The sequence below is a fragment of the Trichosurus vulpecula genome, chromosome 6 (genome assembly GCF_011100635.1).
Source record: "Trichosurus vulpecula isolate mTriVul1 chromosome 6, mTriVul1.pri, whole genome shotgun sequence".
NCBI lineage: Eukaryota > Metazoa > Chordata > Mammalia > Diprotodontia > Phalangeridae > Trichosurus > Trichosurus vulpecula.
This window is the reverse complement of record NC_050578.1, coordinates 200,889,553-200,901,789: the sequence shown is the minus strand read 5'-3', so window position 1 is coordinate 200,901,789 and position 12,237 is coordinate 200,889,553.

Below are 12,237 nucleotides of genomic sequence, written 5' to 3'. Positions count from 1 at the left end.
TAAAACACTGGTAGCGACCCAAGTAGCTAACAACAGAGAAATAAATGGTTAAATAAATTTTGGTACATCAATGTATTCAGATGTAATAATATAATTTAAATTGACAGGAATTTAATTGTGTAATACAGTTTAAATACGGAAGCATCATAAAGTAATGATGACTTCATATTGCCTCTTTTATCTGCTGGAAGACTTTATCAATAATCAAAGTTTTTACATGGAACCTTAAGCATATGTAATTGGGTCAACTAAGGTCATTCTTTTCAACTTTGAATCAACATCGTGAAAAGTGAGTCACAAGTCAACTGTAAACTTTATACCAGGAATGTGAAGGAGACAACCTGCAAAATGCAAGGGCAAATGGAATATACTGAAGAAAAAAAGCAATGGTCTTGGCATACAGAAACCAGTGCAACAATTCCTCAAAGAGTTTGGAAGCACCATGATGAACTTGGAAAAAGCCTTGGATTTGGAGCCATGAGGCTTCATTTCTGATCCAGCTCTGCCACTAACTAACTGTACGACCTTGGGCAAGTCACTTAATCTCTATAAACTTCATTTGAAACAAGCCCTGTTAACAACAGAAAGGATAGTTGATGGGGTCTGGATGAAATTTTCTCAATTTAATTCTGGAGGCTGGACTAAATTATCACAGAGGTGGCACTGTACAGAGGAAAGTACACCGGATGTGGAGATGGAAAACTTGGTTTCAGACCTAGATTTGTCACTTAGGACTTGGCCAACCTCGAAAAAGAGACTTAACCCCACTGGGTCTCAATTTCCTAATCTGTAAAATGACGAGATTGGGCTAGACAACCTTTAAAAGCCCCTTCCAACTCTAAATTCACGATCCTATGGTCTCAAAAGTGTCTTTCTCCTCTAAAATTATGATTCTAGAAACAAAGAGGAGACTGACAAACTTGGCTTAATTTACGTTCTTCAAATGGTAACATGCAAAGTCAAATCAACAAGCATTTATTAAGTGCTTACTATGTGCCAGGCGCTATGCTGATCTCTGAGGATACAAAGAAAGACAAAAACAGTCTCTTCCCTCAAAGAGTTTATCATCAATAGAGGACAGACAATATTCAAAGAACTATGTAAAAACAAGACATATATATACACAGGACAACTTGGAGTAAACCTCAAAGGGTAGACAACGGCATTAAGGAGGACCAGGAAAAGCTTCTTGCAGAAGGTGGGATTTTAGCTGCAACTTGAAGGAAGCCAGGAGGCAGACATGAGGAGGCAGAACATTCCAGGCTATGAAAATTCATGGAATCAAAAGGTGGTGTGTTGAGCAAGGACCAACAAAAAGGCCAAGGTCACTGGATCACAGTATACACAGAGGAGAGTAAGATGTAAGAAGACTGGAAAGGTAGGAAGGCGCTAGGTTTTGAAAAGTTTTCAAATCGAAATAGAGGAATTTATGTTTGATCCTAGAAGTAATGGAGATCCACTAGAATTTGTTGAATAGGGGAGCAGTTATACAATCAGACCTCTGCTTCAGGAAGATTACTTTGATAGTTGAATGGAAAATGAATTGGAGTGGGGAGAAACTTGAGACAGAGGAGTGAGCAAAATGCTCTGTAAGTCAGAAAGGCTAGTGTAATAGTCTAGACCAGGTGGGAAGTGAAGGAGGCCTACACCAGGGTGGTGGCAATGTTAGAGGAGAGAAGGGAGAGGGAGTGTTTCAACAATCTGGCTAGCAGCTGTTGTGGGGGGTGAAAGCCCAACAACAAGAACGCTACCAGCACACTGCAAAAGCACAGGTTCTTTTGATCTGCTTAACTAAGGAAAGCTACATGAAGGGGTTTGACAAGCTTACTTTAATTCAGCATACAAATATCAGTCACTTAGTTCAGGGGAAAAATCCAGCATTCTGAACTTCAGAACAAAATATAAACAAAGTACAAACATGGACAGACAGACCTTGTCTGATTCAAATCCCAATACATAGTTACCAGAGTTTAACAAAGTCTCAGCATCCGGGTTTACAAGCTGGAGGGCTCCTTAGCTACAGCTGCTCGGAGTCTCTGCATCAGCACCATCACGAGTGAGAGCCCTAAACAAATTACAAACACACAGACCCAATACAATTCATAGTTTCCAACATCTAGGTTCAGCCCAGGAGCTCAGAACAAGGGCTGGCCCAGAGTCACATGCGCCACCACGGCTATGGGTAAGAGCTCCAAAGAGTAGAAGGCCAACCCCCGGTTTTATATCTTTTTTAGCGTCCATCCGGGGTGAGTCACACATACGACTCACCCACGTGATCTAAAATCATCACAAAGAGGCGATTTAAACCCACGTGGTCTAAGAGCCTCCGCTGTCCCAGATATGTAAACTAGGCCCTCCCTGGAGTTAGCCCCGTCTTAGCTGCCAATCCACACCCACATAGGTTTTACACCTAATAGGGGTTTGGGCCTGGGGCCCAAACTTAGTAAGACTCAATGAAATACACTAAATTACTCAAAGCAAACAAAAGCCAAACTCTTCAAGGGCACTTGTTTGAACTAAGTGCTAAGGAGCCCATTTTGCTTACCAACACAGGGAGTATATGAAATATATCTTGGGATAAAATCCAAGGACCTCAGGAACAGATTGGATATAGAGGCTGAGAGAAAGTAAAGAGTTGATGATGACAACTAGGTTGTGAGCCTAGGTGACTAAGAGAATGGGTGTTGCTTTCAACAGTTAGGAAGAAGGAAGGGGACTGAAAATAATGAGTGCAGTTGTGGATGTGTAGAGCTTAATAAATCTAAGGGACATCATTCTATATGTCTAATTGGCAGCTGGAAGTTAGAAGAGAGGTTAAGAAGAGTGAGAAGGAAAGAAGAGGAGAAAATGAGAAGGAAACAAGAAAGGAAACAAACACTATGTGCCAGGCACTGTTCTAAGTACTTCACAAATATTATCTCATCTGACCTGCATGACCACCCTGTGAGGTAGGTGCTATTGTGATCCTCATCTCACAGTTGAGGAATCTGAAGCAGACGGGTTAACAGATCACACAGCTAGTTAATATCTAAGGCTGGATTTCGACTTGGATCTGCCTGACTCCATGCCCAGTGCTCTGTCCAATTTGCCACCTAGCTTCCTCAGGGTGGCTGGATGAAGGGATCACTGCAAAGAGATGATGATGGAATCTGTAGGAGCTGATGAGATCACCAAGAGATTTTCTGTGTGCAGGGGGAGAGTAAGCCCTCAGTCTGGGGAAAATGTTTTGTACCAACTGTTCTTGTTAATAACCCTGAATGAATCTGGATAGTTGTTAATGAGGAGCATACCCATGACAAGGCAAAGTAAGAAGCATTTACTATGTGCCGGGATATTGTGTTTAGCCCTGGGGAGAAAACACAAGCAAAAAGAAAGATTGTCTCTGCCCTCAAGGGGTTTACAATTCGACTGTGGAAGAAATAATACAGAAAAAATTATCTGGAAAGGGGAGTAAGGGTTGGGAGGTGAAGGAATCTCACCTCAATGTCCTTTCTTTTTCTAGAAGGTCCTCTGGAAGATTTCTGCAGGGCATGGCATTAGTGACTGATGACTCACTCACCTAACCCAGTGTCAGGGGTATGGTGTTGAAAACCAGAACATGGAAACATAGCCAGGAAGGGAATGAAGGTTGGCATGGCCCCTTCTCAAAATAAGTACCCCCGGGGGAACTCACCAATGGGAGAAGGGAGAAGGGAGAAAGACAAAGGAAGAACACATGGTCCTAAAGTTCTGAAAGTCAGAAAAGCAGTCTGGAGGGGCCCACCATGACAGATCATAAACAACAGTACTAGGAATCCCAGTCCCTCAGGATTAGCCCCTAAAATCCAATGGGGAGAAATAATCAAAGCATCCTTTGGGGTGAGTGAGTTTGGGTGCAAATTGTTTGGGTAGTCCCAGACTACGTGCTACACGTATGAGTACAAGAGAGATTATCATACCATATCATATCACACCATATCATATCATATCATATTACGTTATGTATGTATAAAATATGTAGCACCTCCTCTGACACATGTATATTGTATGGATGTGTTTATATATCCCAGAATATACGTTTATATATGTATATAGGTATATGTATGTATGCACCTCAGTGAGACTTTAGCAAAGTAAAGAAGAAGGGCTTCAGAAATAAAAACAAAAAAATATTCTATTCTTTATGATAGGTCAAAGAATTGAACATTTCAATTGCAGGTGAGGAGACCTCGCCTCCAGGGCACAGACTACATTCTGCTCTTTGTTCTTAGCCACTGCTCTGCTTAAGATCCCATTAAGAGTCTGGGGAACATTACAATCTGTACTGGGACTTAACCCCATAAGCCAAAGGACAGTCCATGGCTGAGGGAATTGGTCCTGATTCAGGGAGGACTGTTAAATAGAAAAGGATAGAACCTTCTGACCTTTTGCTAGTGGAGGTAAGAACCCTCCGAATGAGGTTTCTTTGACTCTCAGAGAGTCAAAGAGGAGAGGCTTCTGCAAGTCCTAAGTCAAGGACTGTTGGTTAATTCAAAGAGTTGACAGGAACTGCAGCCGAAAAGAACACTGCAACACTCCAGTTGAAGAAAGAGCAGTACCACACAGCCAGGACTGTGGATGAGGGTGGTAAAAAACTGTAGCTTCCTGTGTAAGAATGAGCCCAAGGAGCACAGCAGAGCAACCCTTCTGGCAAATACACTAGGCTTTGAGAATAGCCCAGAGGCTGAGTACCATGCCTGGTCCAGCCCAGTGACAGCTGAACCTATTAAGAAATCAGCTCAGCTGCCGAGCAAACTGTTTACCTCAGCACAGCGATGGATTGACTGGCTCAGCCAAGCTTTGATGTCCTTCAGGGAGCAGACCCACTTGAGCTATCTCTGTAGTAGAAAAACCATGCTCTGCAAGGAGTTGGACCAATTGGGTGACTCATTAGTCACTGATGCCATGCCCTGCAGCAATCTTCAAGAGGACCCTCTGATCCATTCAAAGCCCAAGGTCACATGTATCCACTACTGATGTCCCTCACAATTTTTGTACTTTAAATTTGTGTCCAATTCTCCATCCCTCACCTTCAATGGACTCTGTGTATGAGAAAATGTACCCCTGCATAGGAAGGAAATGCTTTGAAACTACTATGCTTGCTTTGCCATTTGGATAAATGCCTTTGCTAAAGAACTGAATCTACTGGCTGATTATTAAGGGAAAGGGCACTATTAGGGGCTCTTGAGCGGTGTTAGAAGCATAACCACCAGTGGGAATATTTCTAGTACTAGAGCTATTAATTTTCAGTGAGAATTTATACCTCAGAAATTGGCACAAACTAAAAATCACGGATTGCTTGTTTTGTTGATCGTCTAGACTTAAGAAAATGATGGGGGGGAAGAGTAAAATAATGTAGACTAAACTTTAAAGTGTGACCTGCTTTTCAGACAGCCGGTTATTTAGTTATTAGACAGTTACCAGCATGGCCTTGCCTAGAACCCTATAAATAGTAGCAACTAACCTCTGGTGACCCCACCAATTAGTGCTAGTGCTAAGTCAGTGAGTGAAAACAAAGTAGAATGTGTGTATACACACATATACATACACATGTATATAAATTTATTTACATATTTATGTAATTTGTATATAAATTTACAATTTATAAATATATTTTATACATATATACATACTTTGTGTGTATATAGAACATATATTTGTGCATATGAATATGTGATATATATTTAAATGTACAATATTTTTAAAATATATCTTTTTATATATAAAATTTAGTATAACATTGATAAAGACAAAAGAGAGAATCAGATAAAGCATACCAAAAAATTTAATGAGGGAGAGATATAATTATCATTATTACTTTGATAAATAACTAATGCCTTTGATTTTCAAATAGGAACCAGTATAATTATAGTATAATGAAAAGACCACTATGCCAGGAGACACTGTGTTACTTTATTCATCTGTAAAACAGGGCACTAATATTTTACCTGCATAAATGAAGGGGACTGGGCCAGTCCTGATTCTGGCCTGCTCTGAAATCTCCAATACTAATCTGTGATTAGAGAGGAAGCTGCTCTGATGTTCACTGCATGACCATAAACTGGTTATTGGATCTCTCTGAACTTTAGTTTTCTTGTCTGTAAATTGGAGATAACATTACCTCTACCTCACAGTAGCGCAGAAAGTACTTTGTAAACCTTAAAACACTCCAGAAACATGAATTATTATTATTATTTCAGGCAGAGTCAATGTGGAGCAGCAGTAAGCAGAGGCCTGATTGTATTTCCTGGTTGGTTTTAATTGCATGACTAGCAGGCAGCAAGGCCCTAGATGGTAGAAATCAATCCCATGCTACAAAGGAAAGCAATCCTGACAGTAGTTGGGCTGGCCTGATTTGTGGTTCTCCATTGTCCAGGGCAAACTGCATTCAGCCTAGCCCTCTTATCACTGAATACATGACATTAATGATACTCCCTTGGTGGCTGTAGTCTAGAGCCCCATGTGGCAAGGTTCCCAGGAAACCTTGTGCCTCTCCTCTGGAATGGTGACATATGTGAGGCAGGAAGCCAATCAATCAGAACCCCCAGGATGTCCTCTTATCTCTACCCTAAGATGAAAAAGAATAAGCAAAAAAAAAAAAAAAACAACGACAACCTTCCAGCTCACTCCACCATCCAGTTTAAAACCCACAACCACAGCAAGAAGGATGGAAAACCCCTTTTTCTGGCAACTAGAAAAATTTAGAAGCTGCGTGGAGAGAAGCTATGGAAAGCCTTTGCAAAATGATTTTACCTAGATGCAGGTAATAATACCTGGCTGTTACTATGCTAACAAGCCACAGCAGTACAGTGTTAGGATGCTTCAAATCACAGCACAACCTAATGGCTTGTTTCGAAAGTCCTTTTGACAGCCAAGCCTAGGGTTCCCCCCACCACAATTGGCAGAAATTTTCATTAATTCTGCCTTCAGCTCTACCCTACGATCCTCAGATTGGAACACATTCCATTCAGACGACCTTCAGAGTTGTTGGTGTTCTCCCCATCTTCCAGGCGCCACCACCCAGCAGCTGTTTGGCGTTCTTCAGCCTGGGTCTCTCAGCTCATTAAAAGATCTTTGAGGCTGAGTGGGAGGGAGGAACAGGGACAGGTTCCAGGAGGTTGCAGAGGCAAGCTCAGCCTGCTGCTTGTGTACCAGGGCTGCCACCAACGAACAGCTGGTTGGGATGCCACTGCTCTGCTCACAGGGGACCCGGATTCCATTTGGCTCCTCTGTGTCAGGGTCCCATGGCCTTTGACCTCATGGGTTTTATGACCTTTGACACAGGCACATGGGAGAGAGTAGGAGAAAGTTTGGAAAGGGCTATCAAGGTTGCAACTGTCACTGACCTTGTGACATGAATTTAAATGGCCCAAACCATTTTTAACATACTTTCCCTCACTCAGATAGGAAGGCCAGCCTAACCAATGCCAGGCACCAAATTCTGACTCTTCTTGCTTTTACGGGCTACGTGAATGCCACTTTAAGAAGTCAGGAAAAAACTGGTGCAGTCTTCAGGGCTCTGTTGCCCACAACTGCTGCTATCCTACCCCACAGTTCCACCACTCGGAGTCCCTCAGTGCGGTGATACTTTCAGCATCCTGTTTATCTAATTAAGAAACTCCTCACCAGAAAGAATAATGGAATCTGAATGCAGATTGAAGCAAACTATTTGCTCTCTCTTTTTCTTTTCTTTTCTTTTCTTTCCTTTTCTTTTCTTTTCTTTTCTCTTCTTTTCTTTTCTTTTCTTTTCGGTTTTGTAACATCTTTCTCAGGGTTCATTTCATTTGTTATAATTCTTATTTACAACTTGATTATTGTGAAAATAAATTTACTGTGAAGGTATATGTAAAACCTAGAGAGCAAAGTCTGGCATACTCTACCACTGCAAAGTCTTTGAGTAGGTGCTCAGTGACATACCATGCGTCCATCATCTGAAGGACAGTCAAGTTAAGTTCAGAGAGGTTAACCACTACAGATTTGGCCACCAAGAGATGATTTTTTGAAAAAATAGCTCTGTATACAGTAATAAGTGCCTATCAGTGAATGGGTTCATTGAATGAAATTCCTACTATACGCAGAGCATTGTACTAGGTGTAGTGGAGGGATAGTTTTTAACAGGAAGACACATATAGTCCTTTCCCTCACTGCTGAGATCTCTGGAGGGGAGGGTTACACAAATCTAAAAAAGTTGCTTTTCTCATTATTCATTTGTGTAGATACTTTGACACTCCTATCAGCACAAAGCAAAACCCCTCCATACCTTAATAGATAGTTCAATGAATTGCTGTGCTATTAAAAAAAATAAGTCGGAGGGCTGTCTAATTTGAAATGTCTAATAGGAAGTTGGGGATGCACTGGACCTCTGGAGAGATCTAATATAATAATAATGAAAGCCCATGTTGACATAGTGCTTTAGGAGTCATAAATTTCGCATCTCATTTGCTAAAGCATTATTTTATTCAATCCTTAGGACAACCTTATGATCGTTCTCATTTTATGAAACAGGAAACTGAGGATGAAGTGACATGCCCAGAGTCACACAACCAGAATGAAGGTGTTCTTGAATCCAAATCCAGATCTTTTTCCCCTATGTGACACTGCTCTGCTCCTTTGGGAAATATTGGCTACCTGAATGACGATGTGTACCTACACCAAATACTTTAATTCTTCAATGCATCTGAGATCTCATTGGTGTGGTTACTCCCTCCACTGGTGCAGATGCCTAAAACAGTTTGTTAAATGGTTTTCCCAAGCTCAGGCACCAGATGTCACACAACATGAAAGATTAAGAAAGAGAGAAAACATAATCTCAGTTGGAAGATTTTTTTTTTCCCAAGGAGGGGGAATGGCAGTGGTGGTCTAGATTCAAAGAGAAAAATAGAACCTTGATGTTCCTGCCAATCACGTGGGTTGTTTGCGATCTCAATTTTCCCCACAACACCCTTACAGCTATGCTAATGGAGTATGTCCTTTCCAGCTACAAAGCTGTATATATTGAGCATACCTTCCCATGAACGTTTGCTTCACACTGCTCAACTTCTCTAGTTCAAACAAGAAAAAGAAAGCCCACTTTCTACATCCACAAAGTTACTAATTTCACTTTGAATAGGGGCCAATCAACTTGCACGCTGTTGGCTCAATGTCTTGAAAGGCAAAACAATCTTTACAGAGGACTTTTTCCAGTTCTGATTTTGGTTGTTTACAAATGTATATATTGTAAGCAAAATATAATCTTTTTTTTGTTTTTTTCTTTTTTTGCATTTGATTAGCTCTAGAACATTAACATCAACACAGAGAAGATGCTGCTTTTCTAAAGCCAGAAAGCAATTGAAAACATTGGTTGTCCTTTGAGCTATCAAAAAGTCCAAGGGGGATAGTAATTTTTTAATTACTTAACTTAATTACAAACTTAATAGGTACCAAATTAAAAAAAAATTTTTTCTTGCTCTCTAGAGCAAGAGTGTGAGGTACTAACATGTAAAATAAACTTTATGAAGTAATTACCTGTCAAGCTTTATGACAGAAAGTAGCTCTTGGTGTCAGCCTGCAAAACTTAATTCAACTTGAAGATCACAGATAAAAAGATACTTTAAAAAAACACCAAAATAAGAAACAACAGTGTGCTATGTCTGAAAAACAAAATTAATCATTTAGAAAGTATTGTGACCTACAGGAGAAAAGTGATGATTTTGTCAATATAGTTATTATAGGTAACACGGAGAAGGACAGAAGTATCGTGGAAATAATGAGGCCTTTGAAGACAGGAGACATGCTTTCCAAGGTTGGCTCCCATATTTATTAGATGGGTAATCTTGGCAAGGTCCATTTATCTCTTTGAGTTCAGTTTCTTTCTCTATGAAATAGAGATTGTAATATTCACACGGCCTACCTTGTAGGTTTCAAATCAGTATAGAAACGGGAGCTAGAGCGAGTGAGGACCAATTTTAAAGATGTCTGCAAACCAGATCCCAAGGTGGTTGTTGTTCGGTTGTGTCTGTCTCTTTGTGAACCCATTTGGGGTTTTCTTGCAAAGATAATTGAGTGATTTGCCATTGCCTTCTCCAGCTCATTTTGCAGATGAGGAAACTGAGGCAAACAGGGTTAAGCGTAAGGTCACACAGTTCCTAAGTATCTGAGGCTGGATTTGAACTCAGGTATTCCTGATTCCAGGCCTAGGGTTCTATACACTGCTCTATCTAGCTGCCCCACCAGATCCTAATACTCGTCCTCAAGTAATTTTAATCTTCATAGCTGCTGATTTATGACATCAAGACTGTATTATATCCTTAGTAAATAAGGCCATTACGTGGGTTATTGAAATGTTCTCATCTAGAATTAATAGTTTAGTCTTTTCTTGATAAGTAACCTTGGTTGTATAATATTTTAACAGGACCCTAGAACTGGAGGATGAACCTGAGCAAGGTTTCTTTAATTTTCTTGGGCTATAAGTGTATATTTTGGCCTGTGTTATGAAAATGGAGTTTCAATATGCATCAGCGAAAGGAGAATACATTCACACACATGCAAGCACACACAGACATACACGCACACACAAAATAGTGGATCTTTTGAAGCATAGTGAACTAGTAGATGGCCCTACCATCTTGAGCTGTTGGCTATATTACACAAAATTTGTGTGAACACATGAAGACTTCAGTGTTGAAATCAAACGTAGTGTGTGTGTGTGTGTGTGTCTGTGTCTGTGTCTCTCTGTGTTTGTGTATATGTTGTATGTGTGCGTAGTTGGCTGAGATCCCTTTTCAGCCCCCACCACAATAATAAAATTGTGACTTTTGCCATACTATGTATCTAGCCTGTCTAAAGACGAAGATGGCTGGCTTATGGGTGGCATAGATAGACAGATATCTGATCTGAGATCTGGCGCACCTCTTTCCAAGGGAGCCTGGCTCCAAGGCTTTTTCACATTTGTGGGGAGCAGGAAAAGGCTGTGGCTGAGCTTTTGAGCTTTTCTCTTGCCTATCTCCAACAGAGGTATTAGGCTGGAAAGATTGATATTTATCTACCATATATGTAATATATGTAAGTCTAGGAGTAAAATATTTTGGGGGTCCCAGGAGAAAGGCTATTTACTCTGAGGTTAGTTTAATATCTCCGGTTTAGCTCCCTTCCACCAAATTTTGGTTACACAAACAGTAAATAGTGAATATTCCCATTTGTCCAAGCAAAACAGTAGAAGTCAGGGGTGATGCATCAATTAGATAAGGAAAGATAATAATACTCAATAATAGTAAAGGAGCTATCATCAGTCACTTAGTCAGTTGATAAATATTTATTAAGCACCTAATGTGTGTGCCTGGCATTGTGCTGAGCCCTAGAATCATCATCATCATCACCACCACTTTTTATTTATTTTTGCCCTGGAACACTATAAATCACAGCTAGGATAGTGTATAATTTCTGAGTATGGTTTGATCTTTTCTAAGGAAAGTCTCATTAAGCCAGCTATAGGTTTAGAACTTATTCACAACATTTAGAAGGCTGAGACAGTTGTTTTCTTAGCATTTGACACTTTGCTTACAAAACACTGTACAGTATGTGTTCTAGGTAACATATGTAGACTATATCTAGTCACCTAGCTTGGAAGGCTGGGTGATGATTTCTTGGGGCTTCTGTGAGGAAAAAAAGAGGAGAATCTTTGGCTAGGTACAGGTTGGACAGGTTGGCCTCTGAGAGCCCTTCCAAACCATTTGATTCTGTAACTCTGTAAAAACTTTTAACTATCTAGTTTTAAGGTGGTGTCTCCTTTAAAAAGGTAAGGGTGGGCACGGCCAACAAGCCTCAGCTCTCTATCTAAAGGAACCTGTGAGGGAGGGCTGGCTCCTTGTAATGCCACAATCTGTGTCCCCCATCCAGGTACTGAACTTCGCGTTATTCTCCTTCATTATGGAAGGGCTTCGACAAGAACGGTTAATTGAGGTCCTCTACTGATGAACCCTAGACATTTAGTCATGTGCATAACCATTCTTGTGCTCCCTCCTAAGTAGCCATAAATGATAAAAGAATTATTAAGGCTCAAAAACAAACTTTACATAGTGTCAGGCCTGCTTCTAAGGGGTGAATTACTGGGGCTTGCTATGTGGGGAGTGGAGCCAAGATGGTGGCTGGAAAGAAGGGACTTGCATGAGCTCCCCGCCAAGTCCCTCCAAAAACCTATAAAAAATGGCTCTGAACAAATTCTAGAACTGCAGAACCCACAAA